The 22,159-nt window shown below is 48.5% G+C and overlaps 1 protein-coding gene across 1 annotated transcript in view; it reads right to left on the bottom strand.

Annotated features, from left to right (window-relative positions):
* Positions 1-20,840, bottom strand: part of Tiam1 (TIAM Rac1 associated GEF 1) — a 342,013-nt gene extending 321,173 nt beyond the window's left edge. The window contains exon 1 of the mRNA XM_027415559.2: positions 20,314-20,840. The gene's annotated coding sequence lies outside the window, so the exon portion shown is untranslated. The remainder of the gene's footprint in view (positions 1-20,313) is intronic.
* Positions 20,841-22,159: the final 1,319 nt, after the last annotated feature.

Raw genomic sequence — 22,159 nt, 5'->3', positions numbered from 1 at the left:
GCCTGTGACCAGACAGCATTCCATGCATGTTAAGAGCCCCTGGAAGAGAAAAACTGCTCACCTCATGGCCAAGAAAACAAAAGGAAAATGAAAGCAAAGATCATGTATTGGTCCTCTGCAAGGACCCTTATCTCCAAAACAATTCCCACTGGGTCCCATGACATCTCAATAGGCTACTCTTGAGACCACACCTTTAAGTCCATTTATTATGCAAACCATAGCAAAATCCTTCCAGGTTCTACCAAGCAGGCTTTCTCTAGGCCAAGGCTGTCCAACGAACACAATCTTAAATTGTCTCGTAACCACACCTAAAAAATTTAAAAAATTGCCGGGCGTTGGTGGCTCACACCTTTAATCCCAGCACTGGGGAGGCAGAGGCAGGCGGAGTTCCAGGACAACCTCCAAGGCTACACAGAAAAACCGTCTTGAAAAACAAACAAATAATTAAGTGGAACTGAGTAATCTCTTTTATTCACCACAGTGAATGGTAAGTATTATCACACCAACATATGATCAACACCAAAAGTCAGCAACAATGGGTCCTACCGTCTTCCCTTTCTTACCAGCTCCCTATTTAGTTTCCATTGCTGAGATAAAAGCACCGACCAACAGCAACTAGGGGAAAAGGGGGCTAGCTTACACATTACAGTCTGTCATCAAAGGGGGTCACACTAGGAAGTGACAGCAAACACATCAGACTCAACACTGACACCCAACTCTACTCGCAGACGCTGGCTGGAAGAATACTGTTTCACTACTCCACCCCTCCTCACCAACGAGTCCTTAAGTCTACAGCTTTTAACCAAGGGAGCAACTGTACTTGACCCGAATCTAAGCTCCCTGGATTAGTGGTCTGAGCCATGCCTCTTCCCAACACAAATCAGACAAGCGTCCACAGCAGGCACTTGTGAAACTTAATTTATTCCTACCTGGTCAAAATCACGGCCCGTTTTACATCTGGAGCCCTCCAAGAGTTCCGGAAGGGTAACTGCTGTTTGAGTTGGAACATCTGGCAATTTTCCTCAGTGTCCTCATCATTACGCACTGATACCTCCTGGTCTTCCCACCCCGCTTTCCCTGTGTCATCTGCATTGGTGATTTTCTGGATGCTCTGACCCAAATGCCCGCCAAATGTGACTTAAGGGAGAAGGGTTTTTCCTGTCTCTCACTTTGAGGGTTCAGTACTCCCTGGCAGGGAAGGCAGGGTGGCGGCAGTGTGACTTGGCCAGTCATGTGGTGCTCAATCAGACACCAGAAGGTATACTTGCTTTCTCCCTTTTGTTTAATCGAGGAACCTCAGCCCCTGAGCCAGTGCCCATATTCAGGGTGGGTATTTCCACAGCCAGAGATATGTTTCCACGGTAACCCTAAATGCCATGGTGTGGACACCATCATAAATCCAAAGCATAGACAGATGGTATCCGTGGAGCTCATGGGCGAGTCTTCACAGAGCCGCATGGAAAGATGGCTCCCCTAGAAACACCGCAAAGTTCTGAGCACCTTGAACTCCCTGGGAGAAGTCCTGTACCCTTCTTCTGTCCTTACAGCCTCCGTCTGAGTTCAGACACTCTCCCAGACGGTTCGTGCTAGCAGAGTAGGTCCCAAATGACAGGTGAGTTAGCCTTACTCACAAGCAAGAAGGGACTCGAGACTGGGGACTACTAACTTCCTGGGCCCCCACCACACACATCCTGGATAGGGCATCCTCTGGAATGAGCTCATTAATCTCATAGCAGTCCTTAGAAGTAGCTGCCCATCCCCACTGAGATAAGGAAACTGGGCCCCTGGGCAAGGTCATAAATGTCAGTTTGTTCCGAACCTTCAGCAGATTCCTGAGCCTTTATGTAACACTGAGCTCCAAACAGGTTGTTTTTCCAGCACATATCAACCAGCGTCTAAGTTAGACACAGTAAGAGACTGGTGGTAATAATAAAATAGAGCAAATGCAATACACTACAATGATAAAAGTTCCATGACCAACCGGGCGTTGGTGGCGCACGCCTTTAATCCCAGCATTTGGGAGGCAGAGGCAGGTGGATCTCTGTGAGTTCTGGCCAGCCTCCAAAGCTACAGAGAAACCCTGTCTCAGAAAAAAAAAAAAAAAAAAAAAAAAAAAAAAAAAAAAGTTCCATGACTGTACTCTCTACTTCTCTTCAAAGAACCAGGACAACTATCACCCTCAGACCACGGCCAACTCCAGGTAACTAAACACGTTCGATATGAGACCTGGATAAATGGATGCTTGCCGCAGGAAGCCAAACATCACAGACTCAGGCAGCCTTGATCACAGGTCTGAGTTCCCCTCTGTTCAAAAGCTGCCCGTCGTCATTTCAAATGATTGTGCCTGCACCAGAGCGTGTTGTGTTTGCAAGCTTCAAGCACACACGGTTAAGTTCCCCACCCTGGAGGCCAGCAATTCATCTAAATGCAAGAAGCCAAAAACAAGGAGTCCTTCCAGACAGTTGGGGGCCAGTAACACTTCGAAGGCTTATCCAGTACTCTCCAAGCCCAACATAGCCATGTTCTGAAATCTGCCACTCAGGGACTAAGCGAGCAAGAGGTGAGGTGTAAGAGTTGAAGCAAGGGCTGTGCCACAGGACTGCTTGGAAGCCCTGGGAATCTCTCACCCAGCACGATAGATGCATCAGACACGGTTTAGCATAGGCTGACCTCTGCAGGGGGGCGGCGAGCGCAAAGTGTCATAAAGGACTTGCCACACCAGTCCAGGAAAGAGGACAAGCAGACTGAACTAGTTTCCTACAAGAGTTGGGTGTAGCCAAGCACACAGGTAATCCTAGCGCTGGTCAGGCTGAGGCTAGAAGATGACAGGTGTGAGGCCAGCGTGAGCTACATAGTGAGACAATGTATCAAAATAACAAAATAAAATGAAACACAATTCTCTCGCATTCTGGTGGCTTCTGGACTTGAGGACACTACCACTCACTCCATTTGGCCGTCAACTTCACATGTCTTCCTGAATATCAGTGTGTGTGAGAGAGAACGAGAGAGACAGAGACAGACAGAGACAGAGAGCACATGTGTGTCTTTTAAAAGCAGACCATTTCCCAGCAGCTTTCTCTTAATACAAAAGTCCCAATGTTTAAATAACGCTCCATGCAGACATTTGGTAGCATGAGGGGTTTTTTTGTAAGAGATACTACTCAAACCACTACATGGGCCCTGGAAAATGGATGAAAACCATAGCCCTGAAAAAGAGCAGGGGGAAGGAACAGAAAACAGTATGGGACCTTGCAGGGGATGTCCTACCCTGTGAAAGCAGAAGCCCAGGAGAGAAGACACCCTCAAGTGTGTGAACTGAGGATTCACAGGAAAACAAGGAATAATTCAAAGACGCAAAAGGGGCTCCCAGCAATGAGAGCAAAAACTCCCCTGTGCGCACTTCACTATGTGACTTTTTAGACTATTTTATGTGTTTTGTTTGCATGTGTGTCTGTCTGTATAGACACTACAGGTGTTCTTGGTGTCCAGAAGGTGTTGGAGCCCCTGGGACTGGACTTACAGATGGCTATGAGCCACCATGTGGGTGCTGGGAATTGAACCTGGTTACTGGGGAAGAGCAGCCAGTGCTGTTAATTGCTGAGTCATCTCTCCAGCTTCTACTATTTAATTTTTCCACACAGAGATTAAGTGGACAGGCTTTGGAGGTGGGTTAATCTCACAAACACAGTCGTGAGTCAAAGAAGGCAAACACAAACAAGAGCAGGCGTGCGCCACACAAGCAAGAGCGGGAAGCCAACAGATCCCAGATGCACACACCTCAAACGCTACTGCAGTCCCGTAAGGCCCTATCCTATCACCTAGCAACATCACAGCCATCGGTCGGAACCTATGCCAAGTACCCTACAATCTTCACTGAAGGGTCACTCATATTCCTCAGTACGTCTCTCTATCCTCCTGAGACACATGGCTATACATACTGTGTGGTACCCTTACTATCAAGGACAAAAACTAATCTGGGTGCTCTACACTGACTCGAGACTTGTCACTGATACAATACTGCTGGGCATTTCTGAGGCCGTGACATGTCTCCAGATGTAAGTGCCGGTTCCACAGGTGTGCTCCACTCATAAAAATCCATCTGCTGCACACTGAGAATTGTGTACTTCTGTAGACTTGTGTCACGCTTAAATTCAATATTTTTTCTTTAAAAAGTATAAGCAAACAAAACCAGGCCTTCAATCCTTCAATGCCTTCAATCCCAGCACTCAGGAGGTAGAGGCAGGTGGATCTCGGAGTCTGAGGCCAGCCTGGTCTACAGAGTGAGTTCTAGGACAGCCAGGGCTACACAGAGAAACCCTGTCTTGAAGAAAAAGACATAATTCATTATAGCATGGAAAGGGAGCCGTCTTAATTATCTACCAGCGGATGAGCAGATGTTAAAATGTGCTGCATTTATACAACAGAAGTCTAGTCAGCAGTAAAGAAAGATGAAACTGTAAGGGTTTCGGGAAAATGGATGAATCTGAACTGTTGTACAAATGGGAGTGATCCAGGCTCAGTGAGATTTGTCACATGTTCTCTCCTGCATGTGTTTACATGTATGTGTATAAGTGGGTGTCAGTGTGGTTGAGACAATGAAACTAGAGACTCTAGAGAGACCAAGATGGGGCGGGGGACAGGGACAGGGGTGGGCTGGGGGTGACAACAGGACACAGGAAACATAAAATTAGGAGCAAGGTTTCAGGGGTAGAAGAGTGGGGGGATACAGAAAGAGGGGTGTGGGCAAGGAGAATCAAAAAACAAATTCTATTTGAAGGTGTCATAATGAAACCTAACACTTTCTATGCTAATTAAAGTCAATTAACTGGGAGCTGGAAAGATGGCTCTTTAGTTAACAGCACTTGCCCTCTTGCAAAGGACTTAAATTCCATTCCCAACAGCCACAGCGTGGCTCAAAACTGTAACTCCAGTTCCAGGGGATCCGACACCCTCTTCTGACCTCCACAGACACCAGGCATACATGTGGTATACATCCATAAATGTAGGCAGACACTCAAATACATAAAATAAAAACAAAGATTTTAATTAATAAATTGTAAAAGTTAAGCAATGTACGAGTCGACATTCATTTATAGCCTCCACCCGTCTGGTGGAGATGATACTGCCCTGTTCACAGTGCATGCCCTATCTGGGAATGTCAATCACTGTCATCAAGCAAATTTAACACCATGTGACTTCATGGAAAAGTCTACACAACACGCTTTCAAAGAGCTTTGGTTCCCCCAGAGTGTGAGCACAGCCATGCTTTCACAAGTGCTGTCCGAGGTGGCAAGAGACTTGGTACCCTATCCGAGGCTGAACTCTTAACTGCAAAAGAGAGGAGAGATCCCTGAAAATATGACTCTTGTGTTTATAGCCGAAGCAAAAGGCCAAAAATGGGTTTTCCAGAAGCAGTGGAGTGCATGGAGGAGGGGCAGGCTGTCATACTGGGGCAGCTTGCCTACAACATCCCAGAGAGGCTGCTTGTTCCAGCCACCTACTCTGCTGTCCTGTCATGGAAACACCAGATCTAAGCAGGTGTCAGAGCAGTAAAGGGGCCACACAAATGGGAAACGAAGAGCCAGACAGCTGGTGAGAGAGCGAGGGTTACAGACCCAAGTGGTCCCCAGACTTCCGGAGCCTGCTCTACTTCTCCTCACACACACTTAAACATCCATTTGCCTCTGAGAGCACACACACACCCCATATATAAAACCTCTCAACAGGAAATTTCTTCCATTCTTAAGTGGTCTCGCCTAAATAAAATACCTTTGACAGAGCACTCTGAGCTATTAGGTTGTGTTAAATGGGAAGAAAAGAAAGAGTTCCTTACTCTATAACAAAGTCTGCTCAGCAGAGTGGCGTCACATGGCCACACAGGACTGCCCAGCAGGCTAAGAAGTAAGTGAGGAGGACCGAAGTGGCCTTGAAGGAGACAGAATGCAACCTCAGGGATACCCAGCCCCGCCCGGTGTCCACCCCCATGGTGTCACCCAAGGAAGAGCATGCATGTTATCACATCTGAGTTCTGTGGCCTCCCGCACAACACCAACTCTTTGTTCCCTGCTGTCTCACCTGCCAAACGGACACTTTTTGAAGATGTTTTAAGAAGATTTCCTTTTACTTATGTGTGAGCACAAGCACATGGCCCGTGTGTGCAGTTGCCTGAGGAGGCCAGAGAGGAAAGTTGTGGATCCCTTGGAAAAAGAAGTGCTCTTAACTGCTGAGCCATTTCTCCAGTCCCTTAAGGACTTTTAATTATGGCATGTGCAAAGTATCCAAAAGCCCACAACACAACAATGGAGAAGTTCAAGGACAATGGCAGCCGCTCTAAAGAGTGTAACTCGAGTCCACTTAATGTATCATTACTTCCTTGAAGGAAGGATTCCTCATTCTTTGCCCAAAATGAAGTAAAAAAATAAAGGGAACCATTTTATCTCAACACCTTCTTAAGCTCAACAAGAATGCCCTCCTGCTCTCACACAACTTTAACCTCCTTGAGGCCAGCAGACGCCTGTCTCTGCAGACTCCCACCACCTGCTTCTCCTCAGGGCCAGACCAATGGATCCAGCCATGCCTGAGACCTCTTCAAACCCTAAGCCAAAAGAAACCATTCCTCCTGTAAACTGCTGTCCCCAGCATTTGGTCACAACAACAAAATAATAGCCGGGCGTTGGTGGCACACGCCTTTAATCCCAGCACTCGGGAGGCAGAGGCAGGCGGATCTCTTTGAGTTTGAGGCCAGCCTGGTCTACAGAGCGAGTGCCAAGATAGGCTCCAAAGCTACACAGAGAAACCCTGACTCGAAAAACCAAATAATAATAATAATGATGATGATGATGATGATGATGATGATGATGATGATAGTAAAAGTCTGATGCACTCGGGTACTAACACACACGTAAGCTGTCAAGAGGTCTGGAAGGCAGTGTGACAGTTTAAATCAATGACTTAGCTTAGGAGATAGGACAAGCTCAGTGGTGGAGCCATGTCAAGCATCCATGAGGCTATGAATTCAATTTCCAGTGCTGGTGGCAGGGAGAGCCATTTGACACAGACAGCATCCATGGTAATTTAACCTGGGGCTGGAGAGGCTATAAATTCTTAAAAAAAAAAAAAAAAAAAAAAAAAAAAAAAAAAAAAACCAGCAGGAAAGGTGCCTGCTACATGAGCATGAAGACTGAGTTCGGATCACCAGCAGTCTGGTCAAAGGAGGGCAGGGTGTACATCTGTAACCAATGCTTGGGAGAAGGGAGTTGAAAGAAACATTAAGGCTCCAGAGGTTCAGCTCCAGTTGAATGAGAGACCCTGTCTTATAAAAATGAAGTAGAAAGCAATAGAGGAAGACCCAGCGTCAACCTCTGGCCTTCACACTAGCATGTGTGAGTTACCAGACCTGACATACATGTGCACACACAGGCACATACAACATACACAAAAAAATATTTAAAAAAAGCAATGCATACAAAGAACTTCAAAAGAAGCCAGCCAGGCGGTGGTAGCATACAACTTTAATCCCAGCACTCAGGAGGCAGAGGCAGCTGGATCTCTGTGAGTTCAAGGCCAGACTGGTCTGCACAGCAAGTTCCAGAGCAAACAGGGTTACACAAAGAAGCCCTATTTGAAAGATCAATCAGGGGCTGTAGAGATGGCTCAGTGGTTAAGAGCACTGGCTGCTTTTCCAGAGGACCAGGGCAGGGTTCAATTCCTGGAACCCACATGGCAGCTCACAACTGTCTGTAATTCTGGTTCCAGGAGACCTTACACCCATGGCAAAACACCAAAGCACATAAAATAAACTTAGATTTTAAAAATTAATTTTAAAAAAAAGAGAGAGAGAGAGACCAATGAATTAGACTGGAGAGATGGCTCAAGTGGCTCAGGCTCCTCTTCCAGAGGACCCGGGTTCAATGTTGCCAGCACCCACCACAGCAGCTCACAGCTGTCTGTAACTCCAGTTCCAGGGGATCTGACACACACACACACACACACACACACACACACACACACACACACACACACACACACGCAGGCAAATGCCAGTGCACATAAAATAAAATTAAGAAAAAAATACAAGGTAAATGTTGAGTTTTAGTAGAATGGCTGAGTCAATGCCCGACTCAGTAGAGCGTGAGATGACTGTAATGCAGGAGGGGAGGAGAGGGAGGAGAAAACACTGCAATAAGGCTGATGATACAGTGTTGCATGAAAAGAAACAAAATATAAAGCTGCCTCTGTGAAGTTGCAAACCAGTACAAAGTGGGAAAAACTAAGATAAGAGAGAAGAAATCAAGAGCAGTCACCATGCTCTACGGTAGGAATGCAGACGGCACCTCCCCCTTAACGTTCTTCATTTCTTACTAACCAGGGCATTGTCGAAAACATTTTCAAAGAGCAGGCTGGCCCCTACCTACTACAAAGTACCTTAGATACCACCTGCTTGTCCAGCAATCCTGCTGCCCCAGGTCCACATACCAGAGGGAAGGGAGCCTGTCAGATCTCAGTCTGCAATTTGTTCACTTTCCACTCTTAGTGGCCTTCATCCCTGCACGGATAACCATTCCCCACAGCCCTCTCTCTGCCCAGCCTAGCATGACCCTGAAGCCCTCTTCCATCCTCTGCCTGCTGGGGATGAGCTCCAGCCAACGTGAACTCCTTCCTCCTGAGGCTGGGAACCCTGCTCCCCATCTCTACCTGTCCCCCATACTCTCATGACACCCCATTATTTCCTACCCACTAACTTACCACCCAGGTTTTTCTGCGACCATCTGCAGGCTGGTCTTAGGTGTAAGGTCCCAGTGAAGAAAATCTAGTTGCAGCTGGGTTCAATCCCGAACCAAAGATATAGTGGTCTAGCACCCTTGAGTTTTTGTTTCCCTTTTTTCTTTTCTTTTGCTTTCCTTCGTGTGTGTGTGTGTGTGTGTGTGTGTGTGTGTGTGTGTGTGTCCGTCTGTCTGTCGGTCGGTCGGTCGGTCGGTCTGTCAATCTGTATCTGTATATCTGTGTGTGTCTGTGTGTTCCCTGCCCATTCGTCTGGTTGTTTGACCATTCTCACACTGGCCCCTCAGATCTACAGGCTGCCTGACGTAGGCTCCGGCATCTCATTTAGCCAGGCTGTAGGCTGCTTACCCAGCAGCTAAGAAAGGACAGTTCATAAATCAGAAGGTGTCCCTAGACAAAAGCTGAGATCATGGAACAGAAGTGTGACTGGAACCATGAACAACAGATCAGTGGCTGTGGAGAAAGAAAAGAAAGAAATGAGGTCATCAACTCTGTAAGGTCAGCACACGCCAGGGTCAAGGGCCTCTGGTTCATGCCTGCCCTGAAGAGGTCCATCATGGGGCTAACCCTGCCATTTAGATGGCATCACTAGGCACTTGTGCTGGCCCATCCCAGCAACCTCTGTGTTTCCCAGACGCTCTCATTGGTCAGAGGAGCCTTGGCCATTAATCCCCAAGTCTAAGAGGACTGCAAAGTAAGAAAACACGATTGGGGAAGCTATCGATGGCTTCCACCCACAGTCAGATGGACACACATATTCCATACTGTGAGTTTTCTGATTATCAAAGTCCCATTTGTTTCAGTCTTCATCAACATATCAAGGAAAAAAATAATAAGTACCACTCTTCAATATTTCAAACACACTTTAAAAATATTTACAGTGTCCTCCCATCTGACACATAATAAAGTTGTAGTGATTAAACATAACTATAATGAGGATAGCAAACACTGATAGAACATTTTTGGAAGACTCTCCTGGGCAAAGGAAAAGAATAAAAACACAAATGAACACACAGCATACATGAGAAAAGGGGGCTGAGCAAGCCCAGGTGATCAAAGGTCATCGACCATTAACCTGCTAGAGCCCAGGGCTTCACTCACATCAAAGGAGCAAATTCAATGATAACTCATGTGTGGCTACAGGTCAGGAAAGTAAGAAACAAACTCCAGCCATGCCCTACTGAAACTGCCTTTCGGGATGCCACAAAAGGCCTTCTCCAAGCTGGGGGAAAAAAAAAATACCTTACTGCAGCTTGAGTGATTTACAAATCCCCTCCCACCCCCCACCCACAATTAATTAAAGTTCTCAAAGGAAGATCTCTCACTCAGTGTGACTGAGACTGTGAGTTCAAATCCCAGTACCTCCAAAACCTGAGTGGTGCACACCTATAGTCAATCTCACCACTCCTTCAGGAGCTCAAAGCCAGCCTGGGAGACTTAGTGAGCTTCAGACTAGCCTGTGCTATAACTGATGGATGGTACACATCTCAAGAGTCCAAAACAAGAATGTGCTGGCCAACATAACCAGCCACAGAATCCAGACTCCCAGAGGCCTGTGAGTCTCTCTGTTGTGGCTTCGGGGCTGTAACCAGGGATCCTGGCAGCTCTGGCTCTCTGTACTGAAATGGAGAGCAGAGAGCTAGGCGCCCCAGCAGACTGTAGTTGCTAAGAAGCCCATAAACTCACTTCTGTAGCTGACGGAAGTCACACTGCTGCATCATGGGCAGTTTAAATTCGGAGACTGCTGGTGAGGAATTGCTCCCAATTCTCTCACTCCAATAAGCTCCACGAACTGCTCTCGGTATACAAAACAGGCTCAAAACAGGCTGTCCGAAGTCTTCGTCAGGACAATTCCAAGTCTCCGATACTAAGCCACACTTCTGCAGGCAAGGTTCTCCACCCCACCTGTCAAGGTTCTCCCCCCCCCCCCCCCCCCCCGGAAGGAAACTAGAACTGTAGCACAGGCTGCTACAAACCTTTAAGACCTCCTGAAATTGTTTGATACAATTGGTGAGGACTCCAGGCCAAGGCTGCAGGCAGATGCAACCCCAAATTAAAGCAATTAACCGCCAAAGGAGGAAAAAGGAGGGGAAACAACACGGACAAATTTTTAAATCTATTTTTAAATAATTAATTTGTTAAATTGCTCGGTTAAGTGAAAACAATAGTCACGCAGTCTTAATTTTTTAAAATTACAATGAAATGTGAAAGTTCAATGGATATAATTGTGGCATTCAAATTATAATTTCTAATCACAGAATTCAAGATGAGATAATTACTCTAATATTCATAAAACTTTTCTGAAATATCACAGTAGATCTTTGAGTGGCACCCAGAACATTTTCCTGACAATATTTCCAGTGCTCAAGGAACTGCTTCTAAAGCTGGGATAAAGTGGGGCAGAATTTCTCCTCCCCGGTACCAAACACAGCAGACATGAAGGCCAACAGCAAACTGTCCATGACACAGCAGTCTCCTGCAGTGAGGAACTGAGAGAAGTCCGAAACACACACACTCACACATACACACACACACACACACACAGACACACACACACACACACACACACACACACACACACACACGCTGACTAATTTTCAAGAACTTCCCACCATTAAAAAAATAAAAGGCAAATTCATTTAATTCAAGATAAAACAATAATAAGCCGAAGGAGATGTGCCAAGAGAGCTCAACTAGGACCAGCGCCAAGGAGGTAGAAGCAGGGAGAGCTCTGAGTTGAAGGCCAGCCTGGTCTACAGAGTGAGTTCTAGGCCAGCCTGGTCTACAGAGTGAGTTCTAGGCCAGCCTGGTCTACAGAGTGAGTTCTAGGCCAGCCTGGTCTACAGAGTGAGTTCTAGGCCAGCCTGGTCTACAGAGTGAATTCTAGGCCAGCCTGGTCTACAGAGTGAGTTCTAGGCCAGCCTGGTCTACATATTGAGTTCTAGGCTAGCCAAGGCTACATAGTGAGACTCCACCTAAAATAATTTTTTAAAAATGTAATAGTGGTCAACTGCAAATACGACGAGAGAGCAATACGCTCCTTTCCCACATAATTTAGACGTTACCGTGACTTTTGATAATATTTATGGATCAGGGATAGGGCACAAAACCATGGTAGAGAGCTTGCATCTATGAGGCCCAGGGTCCTAGCATACGAGTTCATTTATGCATACACGTGTGCGTGGGTGTGAGCGCGAGTGACACAATGGACACACACACACACACACACACACACACACACATACACACACACACACAAAACACAGCACATGTGTGGATGTCAGAAGGCAACCTTGGGTTTTGGTCTTCACCTCCCTCCTTGTCTGAGACAAGGCTTTATGGAGTTCTTAGGGACCCTAACTTATGTCCTCAGTGGCATGACAAGCCATCTCCCCAGCCGATGACGGGTCTTTTAAAATAAAGCAGTGTTCCTTCTAAAGCATGAATCCGTAAGGTTTTTATTTCATTTCATTATTTTATGTGCATGTGTGTTTGTCAGCATGTGCTTGCTTCTGCTCACCACATGCTGGCCTGTACCCCCCTCAGAGGCCACAAGAGGGCATCTGATCCCCTGAACTGTAGTCACAGATGGCTGTGAGTGCCATGTGGGTGCTGGGAACAGGACTAGAGTCTTTGGGAAGAGCAGCCAGTGCTTAACCACTGAGCCACCTCTCCAGCCAGTAAACTGGTATTTTAAAATAAAATGTTTCCTATGTGTCTTAACAAAACCTCTAACTTAGTCACACAAGTAGGATTAAAGGAAAAAACACAAACCCAGTGATCCACCCCACTGTGGAGGAACATTTTCGATAGAATTATGGCCAAGGAAATATATTTTTATTTTGGTTTGGTTTTGGGGTTTTAGTTTTTTGAAACAGGGTTTCTCTGTGTAGCCCTGGCTGTCTCTGGAACTCACTTTATAGACCAGGGTGGCCTCAAACTCACAGAGCTCAGCCTGCCTCCGCCTCTGCCTCAAAAGTGCCAGGATTAAAGGCCTGAGCTGCCACCACTACCCAGCATTTGTTTTGTTTTGTTTGCTGTTTTTGTTTGTTTGTTTTTGTTTTTCCAAGACAGGGTTTCTCTGTGACTTTGGAGGCTGTCCTGCGTATTGGTAATTTTGTAGGGGAAGCTGTAGCCACGCCTACTTAGGTGCTGGCTACAGCTTCCCCTACAGTCCTGGAACTCGATCCATAGACCAGGCTGACTTCGAACTCACAGAAATCACCTACCTCTGTCTCCCAAGTGTGGGGATTAAAGGCGTGCCCCCATCAACGCCGGGTGTTTTGTTTGCTTTTAAAACATGTTTTTGTTGACCATCAGTCTTGAAAAAGAACAATATGCAAGGTATATGAAGAAAATTTTAAAAAATAAAGAAAATTAAGCCATCTTTCATAGAATGGAAAAATATGCAAATCAGTCAGACCAAGGGCTCATTCCCACAACACACAAAGATGGGCCAGGGTCACCCAGACTCAGCAGAGCAAACGAATGAACAAATAAATGATAAAGAATTCTTACAACCAATTAAAAGACAAAGATCAAGGTAGAGAGCAGCCAAGGGTCTGAATAGATGTTTCTGAAAGAAAATACATAATTAGCCACCAAACACCAAAGGATACCCTGCATTACCATCAGAGAGATGCAAATCAAAGCCGAGGAGCCACTTCTCTAGCTCCAGACGGGCTTTAATCAACAGGACAGACGGAGAGAAATCAAAATGTGGGACCCTGCTGTTGGCCAGGCAAGCTAGTGCAGCCACAGTGGAAATCACCAGTGGGCCCTCAAAGAGGTAAACAGAACCATCATATGGCCGAGCAGCTCCACTTTTAGGCTTTTATTTAAAAGTCAAGCGGACAGCCACATTACTGTCATAGCCACACCCATTCACAACAGCAGAAAGGTGCAAGTGACTCTAAAGGCCACCAGCTGAAAATCCACAAAATGCACAATACCCATCCCTATGAAGGGATGGATTACAGACGCATGACACCACAGGAGTGATGCTCAAAACACAATATGCAACAGACAGCTCAGTTGATAATAAAGTATTTGCCACACAAGTGTAAGGACCATTGTTGGTTCCCTGGCACGCACATAAAAGCTCACCTATGACAACTGACCTGCAATCCCAGTGCTCAATGGAGAGATGACAAAGGATTCCCCAGGGCAGGCTGGACTACCCAAAGCAAGCTCCAGGCTCAGAAGAGACTCAACCTTGATTATAAATAAAGGGATAAAAAACATTTGATTTCCACCTCTGGTCTCCTGACACACAGTCAGGAACAGCTGAATACTCATGAAGCCAACCATACACTACACTACAAACACGCAGCACACACACAGAGATGAGACACACATATACAAATGCGAGAAAAATTAAGCTAAGCCATACATAGTGGCACATACTTGCGATCCTGGCGGTAGGGAGACTGAGGCAAGAGTGTCTTGAGTTTAAGGGCAGCCAGTGCCCTACAGCACATGGTCTATGTTCCTGAAAAGTGACTAGGACCCAAAGTGACTAGGACCCAACCCAGGAGTCCCCAGAGACCATTCCCACTGGAAATCATCACTTCCAGAATACAGCCAATCACACGCATGCCATCCAGCCCAGGTGCCGAGGGGTGGATGAGGAGACTGTGAGCCCAGTGTGGCGCACACACCTGTAATCTGTAATTCCAGCTCTTGGGAGGTCAGTCTTGCTACAGAGCAAGAATGTCTCAAAACAAAACAAAACAAAACAAAACAGGGCTGGGAATACAGGTATCACAGAGAAAAGGTTGTGAGTTTTGAAGAAAGCCTGGGAAGGCCAGGCTGAGATCTCTGCCCACAGACCCTGGAGCCTTCAATAAGTAGGGGGACAGGAACAGCCTGTAAGGCAAGCAAGCCTCCCTCGGGGCCATTCACACACCAGTCCAAACAAGTATCCCTCCACCTCCAGCTCTCCTCCCCACCCACTCATTTCCACAGGCCCAGACCTCCACAGGGAACACTGCGGGACTGGGCCTCCCCCCATAGGCCTTCCACATCCTGGGCTGCCTGGCCAGGTTTCTGGGCCCATTATCACCTCTGCAGAGCTGGCACAGGAAATCTGGAGCAGGAAGTAGACTTGATCTGTGTTTACGAGGTTCAGGGCTCTAAGGAAGATGGGAATGTGTCAGGGAGAGGTAGTGGCAGGCTTCACAAAGGCAGCCTGTTTCTACAGGATATCCTGTCTTCCCACATGGCCGCAGAAGTGTGTTTGGGGCTTCTAAGGAAAAGCAACTAAATGTCCTCAGCCTAGAAGCCCTTCTACCCCACATCTATCCCAAGTCAGGTGTGAGCTCAAACCCACTGCTCCTATCTGCCCCATACACATGGGTACCTGCAGGGGACAAACTAGTTCTGAGACCTCTGCACAGGGGCAGTCCCAAACCAAACTGACCAACAGATAGCTCCATGATACAACCACACACACACACACACACACACACACACACACACACACAGTCTGTTCCAGCACAGTCCCATGCTAAATTTAACTGTAAACAGACATCGGGGGAAATTCTCAGTAAACGTACTGAGATTAAAGGTGGGCACTACCACACCTGGCCAATGCACTCAGAAGCTTTAATCCCAGCACTCGGAAGGCAGAGACAGACAGATCTCCATGACTCTGAGTCCAGCCTAGTCTACATCGTGAGTTCCAAGACAGCCAGGACTTCAAAGTGAGATTCTGACTCAGAAAGGAGGGAGGGAAGCAAGGAGAAATCAGAATTTCTAACTGATACAATTTGTCCAGGGGTGTGGCTAATGGCCGAAGTCAGTGTACGAAAGGCCTTGGGTGGGAACACAAGCACTTCAAAAACAAATAATAAATAAATAGAATAATCGAACACATACTTTGGTTAAGGTAATTTAAAACTTAAGAATCTTCCCAGTTAAACCCCAGCATTCCGGAGGCTGAGCCAGGACTACAGTGACAGAACGATGAGTTCAAAGACAGTCAGTCAGGTACTCTCAGTCAGAAACCACATCTCAAAACAGTTATCACAGTGATAACTTTACAAATTGTCCCTAGAATCTTATGCTTAATGTTTTGGGACAACAATGAGCAAAGAGGAATTGAAACTGTGGCAAGTAAAACTGTACACTGGGCCCTGCATCTTCAATGACTCCACGGAACGAATCAATGTTGGTTGTTTTGGGGAAGTATTTTGTTCTGTTTTGTTTCATTTAAGCCCCCCTTCCCCTTGTTCCTACTTCACAACTTAAAATGTTCCCAGCAGAAAATATCAGGCACTTTTCATATCATACTTCAGTCTTCCTAGGCTTCAAAAATGTTGGGATACCGCCCCCCAACACCTCCCACCTCAATCTAAGTCCCACTTTATAGAAAGAAAGGTTTATGGCAGGACAGACCCAGCCCCAAAGACCTCGGCCCATTCTGAAGCAGAGGCTCTGCTCAGCTGCCAGAGCCTCCCACAGCCTCTCCATGAATCATCACTCTGTTTAATCTCCTTCAAATGCAGACAACTGATCTACTCTTGAAAGCCACCTTCTCACACGCTGGCAACACAGTACCTACTCCCTACGGCTCAACTTCTACACAGAGAGCCCAGCCCTCTTACTCCACTGCCCTGCATCAGAATGCATGAGCTCTGGGCACCTGGGAGAGAGACTATTCCAGCTAACAAAAGACCTGTGAGGTCTTCTAGAAGGATCTACCAGCCCTGGAGGAATCTCTCGTACTGCCCATACTTTCAGCCCAGGCCCCTGTGAATTGCTTAATGAGGTCCCTGAAGACGGGGAACAGAGAAAGTCTTATGCTGGAAGGGTGTGGAAGAAGGTGCCAGAGGTTGGGAAGGGTACAGAGGGGAAGCTGTGCCTAACTATTAACTTCTTGTACACATTTACACTGGAACATTGTTTCCCTTCTCAGTCTGCTCCTTGCTGGGGACCGTTTAATTTCTGAGTGCCTCTTTTATTTTTCTTTAATATTCTCAAGTAAGTGGTGTGGCCTACAATGATGTTAAAAGACCTTTTTTTCTCCTGTGGCACCAAGTTACATAAAATACAATGCTGACAGAAGGCTTGAAGTAATTAGGATGGGAGAAAAAGAGAGCCATGGCCTTGTGGATCTGATTTTTACTGATCTTTTATTGAAGGTGAATAAACACCCAGAAAACAAAAAGGCAAAAAAAAAAAAAAACCAACCAAAAAAATAATAATAACATATACTCTGTACCTGTTCCCTCAATTTAGAAAAGCAGCTCTCTCTCTCTCTCTCTCTCTCTCTCTCTCTCTCTCTCTCTCTCTCTCTCTCTCTGTGTGTGTGTGGGGGGGGGGGGGTGACCAGAAAATATAGGGTTCTCACCAACCTCAGAAATTTGAGTGAAAAGTTGGGACCAGCACAGCTTTCCCACTTGGCTTAGATGAAGTTAGAGCGGGGGGAATGCAGAAGGCAGAAGTCTTTGTCCTAGTGCTTTGGATGAGCACTGGAGTGTAGTTAAACTGTCAGCTAATGAGATTTCCTGACCTGGCTCCCCTTGGATCCCTAGACAACAGCAGGCGGGTGGAGTATAGGCTTCTGCATCCCAAAGAGCTGCAGAATTCTCAGGGGAGCTCAGAAAGGACTGGACCCTTCCTGGGAGTAGAAATTTAAACAGATTATCACATTGACTAATAGGTGTCCAGTAATAATGCTAACAGCCTGTTCACTTCAACATCACATGGGGGCTGGAGGCAGCCATTCTCCATTTAGGTGGACACACTCAGGACCGGGAGTTTAGACATCAGGGTTGGGGGGTGGAGGGGGCCGTGGGGGTGGTGTACAACTGTGGGTAGGAGTTCCTCCTGCAACCTTTGGGCAGACTGCAAAGCCCTCGCCTGGTTTATGTTTGCTTGCTTGCTTTGGCTAGCAAAGGCCTCTGGGGTCTGCATTCAAAGACTGCAATGTGGTACCTAGCTCAATAATTTGTCCCAACAACCAAAGGGTGCTAAAACAAGAAGGACTTTTTTCAATGATGCCATAAAATCTGCCAAGAGTCCTGGGGGTTTGTGGTTTTTTTGTTTTGTTTTGTTTTGTTTTTAACTATGTGATTATGACTTGTTCTTTGATTTGCATTTTTTTTTTCCTCAACATGAAACTGGCTTCTCATGTTTGCCTAGAGAAAACCACTGGTGAAGGAGCAGAACAGGAAATCCAAGTCAAAACACACTGACAGTGCTTGGATATATTCAATGAAACCAATTCTCCCCTTCCCCCTTCCCCGCTTAGACAGCCCCCTCCTCCCCCCATCACCCCTGACAGTGCCTTTATTTGCCTCTATTCAAAGATAACTACCTAGCAACTTCAATACGTTCCACTCAGACCCCAGCTCTTGCAACTCCGTGCAAGAGCCTACTCTAGAACCTAGTTAGGTTCCAAACTTTTACAAGACATAATTTAAATTTCACCCCTGCTAGAAGTGTTCCTTCCTCTCTTCAGACAGCCCTTTGTTCAAATGGCCCTTGTTCCCAGCACTCATTGCTTTGTAAGCTGCTGTTGGCTCAACAGCAAAGGTTTCCCACCTCCATGGATTTTTCCACCTCCAGGCCCCAAGTCTGGGCTTCACACAGCCTTGAAGAAACAACTACAACACAGTGGAAATTCACACACATAAAAGGCACCACAAGAGATTAGAAAAGAATAATTAAATCTAAGACCAATAAAACAGCCGGGCAGTGGTGCCACACGCCTTTAGTACCAGCACTTGGGAAGCAGAGGCAGGCGGATCTCTGTGAGTTCGAGACCAGCCTGGTCTACAAGAGCTAGCTCCAGGACAGCCTCCGAAAAGAAAAGACCAAGTAAAACGAGTCTTGTTGGGTTTGAAAAGAGGAGTCCTTGTGCCTCGTTTGATGGCAAGGGTATAGAAAGAGAGGAAAACCCGTAAAATGGAAGGAGAGAGAGAGCTACTCTCTGTGTGTAACAGATTTCCTCTAACAAACAAGCAACATAACTTCAATGTTTCCCGGCCTGACAGCGTACCTCTCGTCCAATGGCGAGGTTGTCTCTGTATCATGCAAGTTCATTTATGCTGTCATTTCATCACCACCACTGTCCTCAAGAGGAACCGCATCTCCACTGTACAGAGGCACAAACTGAGGCTCTGAGAGATTAGGTGGCTCTGCCAGGAATCACCCAGTTGGTAATCGGCATTCAGCAGGAACTGGAAGCCCGGAGTCTCACGACCTCAGACACAGGCTCTCCAGCTTGGTTGCGGCTTTCAAAGTACATGCCAAGTCAGCATGCACCGGACGCTCTGACACCTGGATGCCGCCCAGATGCTGCACGGGACCACATGGGTACCACAGAAGCAGACGTGGATTGCAGTGTTCCCAAGGGCTCGCGAGCGTCCTTCAAAACCTGCCAGCCACCACGCAGGAAAAAGACTGATTGGGTTCTATCTAAGTCTATCTGATCCTGGGGGATGGCTGGAGGATGCGACTAAAAAGAGATATGCGTAGTGAGGTCTGTGCCTGGACAGCCCATCTTGACCCAGCTGGGCCAGAGACATCAGAGCCTCTGGATGCAGAAGATCTGAGTGAGCGGGGCGGGGCTGGTGCGAAGGCGCAGAGTCGGGTCTTTCCCCTGAAGCTTAGGGCCTATGACCCGGGGAGGGGACGTCACCTGAAGACACCCATCAACTTCTGACTCGAAGGGGCAGGCGGCAGTGGCCCGGCCTGACAGCGTACCTCTCGTCCAATGGCGAGGTCTGTAAACAAAAGCGGGCCCCACGCGGGTCCCCAGCCGGGTGACCAGCCTCACGGTGCACAGGCATAGGAGCAGCAGAGCGGGAGAAGAGGACCAGACCCGGATGGGATGCAAAGCGCGGACGCGAAGCACTGCCCCACCGCCTGGACCAGTCATTGTCTGCCCACACGTAGGATGCTGCTTTAAATGCCCCCTCCCTAGCCCACCGCAGGTCCTTCGCCCTGTGTGCCCGCCTCCACGGCTCTCCCGCGGTGTGCCCGACCCGGAGCGCAGCACGGAGAGCCAAGGTGAACACCCGGCAGCGTTGGCGAAAGGCCAGGCCCGTAAGTGCCCAGGTCGGGGACCGGGACACACACAGATAGACCCAGGCACACACGCACGCACGCCCTTCCCGAAGTTGATTAAAAATCAGCCGATAAATATAGAGAGATGAGGCCGCCGCGGGTCGACGCTGACCTCCTGCTGCCAGAAAGATCGAATACCAAGGTCTGGACGCTGTCACTCGCCTTCGGCGCCGGCACCTGAGCTCCGCTGTCTCGCCTGGTTCCTGGACGCTCCTTTGCGCGACGGAGATATGCCTTCTCTCCCCAGATCACCACACCTCCCAAGTGAGTGCACACGAAAACAATACAAGCAAAGCCCGATCTGGGGGAGCTAGGACCCACCGGGAGCCCCAGTGTGCGAGAGATGGGAGTCGGGACGTGCCCGCCACGGGCACCGCGGCTCCGGGCATTCGCACGGCCATCCCTCGTGGAGCCTCTGGCCAGCCGGCCGGCCCCGCGTAGGCCCGCAGTACTCACCTGGGACGTTCATCCAGGCCCTCGGTGACCCGGCCCGGCACAATGCGGGGCCGCTGGGCCCCTGGGGGTGCGGGCGCCGAAGCGTTATCCGCGCTGCAGAGCTGCGCGCCCGACAGCAGCGGCGCTGCTCAGCCCTTCGGCCCGCTCGCCGTCTGCCAATGGGATCTGTCAGGGCTCCTGGGCCAGCGGCCTCGGGGGCGGGGCCTCGGAAGCCCGTGGGAAACCGCACTCCGATTGGAGCTGCGGACAATCGCTCCGCCTCCGGGCAGCCAATCGGAGGCGGAGAATACAGGAGCGGGGCGTTCGGAGTTGGGCTGGAGAGTGACAAGAGGCGCACGCTGGACACCTGAGCGGCGTCCGGCCCCGGGTGGGCGCTGTGGCTGGAGGGATGCTGGCGATGCACACTCCCGGGTGCCTTCGCACCAGACCCTGGCGGCGCAACCCGGAGAAACCGCGGCAAGGATGGCGAGGCGTGCAGGCGCCGGCCACAGCGAGGGAGCCCTTAACAAAGCAGCTTCGGGAGGGCCGGGTGGCCTCCGCCTTCTCCTCCAATAGGTCCTTGAGGCTGCCTGTCACCGTGCATAGGTGGAGGTGGCCAATGACGTCCGCGAATGAGCTGGAGTTGGCGCGCGCGCGCGGCTCGGCGGCAGTGGGATTGGTCCGAGGTAAAGGATTTTCCTGCTACCTAAGGCAGAGAGGAAGGGGGAGGGGGGAGAATGGGGGAGGCGAAGAGCCAAAAACCTTTACCTGCGACACGTGGTCTAGTTTGGGAGGCGCGTGGCTGGCTCTGGGGAGAAACAGGAACTTACTTAGGTGAGAGACAATGCTAACGCATTCCCACCCGTGGGAGCCGGAGAATGCTAAACAGACGACTGGGAGGCACTGTGGTCTTGGCTAATCCAGGACTCACTGGGCTCATGCCCAGAAAGCGAACTTGGGCTTCATATTCACCTGGACATTGTACATGACTCCAACGAGGTTTGCACACGCCTTGGGTCTCTGTAAAATCCCAGCAGTTGTTGGCCGGTTGCCTTTCTCAAGGTGTTGTGAGCCACAGACAGACTCGCCTAGGTTGGAGCTATTAGCAAAACCGCTTCCCGAAACCAGACCGGAGCCTTCCCCTCTCTTTAGAGCTTGCACCAGGGAGTGGGAAAAGCAGGCCCTAGGGTTATCTTGTACTGTGTACCAGCCTTGAACTTGTGTATAGTGTGGCTGATTGATGATGGAGTCGGAAGATAATGACTTGAAGACCAGCCTGGCTACAAATAGAACTATTTCCAAAAGAAAAGGAAATTGACGCCTTCACTTCCCACCCCCAAACCTGAGTATCAATGGCATCCACGTGAAATCCACCTGCCCTTACCTCCTGAAATCGGTCTACCCTGTTCTAAACAGGAAGCTCAGCCTCTCAATTCTGCCCCAGTGTTGTGTAAGTACCCTGGGTGGCTGACACATTCCTCCCAGCAGGGAGGCTCCTTAAGGAAAGGAAAACAACTCCAAAGGCTTCAGGAAGTCCAGGAAACTAACCGGATTGAATAGGCCATCCCTGACATAGTAAGCAATTAGAGCTGAGAGTCTCTCTGATGAGCCAAGACTGAGATGAGACCAGCCCAGCCTCCTGGAAGAGGCAAAAGCCAGCCGAGGTGCCTGGAAATTATTTAGACCAACTGAGTCACTAAGAAGACTCTCCACGGTGTGGAGCTGCCTGCAGGCTGGGCAGCGAGCTCCAGCTTTGTGAGCATCACTCATGCTGGAGTGGGCTTTGGTGATGCCGCTGTCTCTGCGTCATTTCTGCTCCTGGAGGTAACCCCAATAAAACTCATTGGTTCACCAAGTTGGACTTTGG

The sequence above is a fragment of the Cricetulus griseus genome, chromosome 4, assembly GCF_003668045.3.
Source record: "Cricetulus griseus strain 17A/GY chromosome 4, alternate assembly CriGri-PICRH-1.0, whole genome shotgun sequence".
Classification (NCBI taxonomy): domain Eukaryota; kingdom Metazoa; phylum Chordata; class Mammalia; order Rodentia; family Cricetidae; genus Cricetulus; species Cricetulus griseus.
This window is presented reverse-complemented; position numbering and strand designations above follow the sequence as displayed.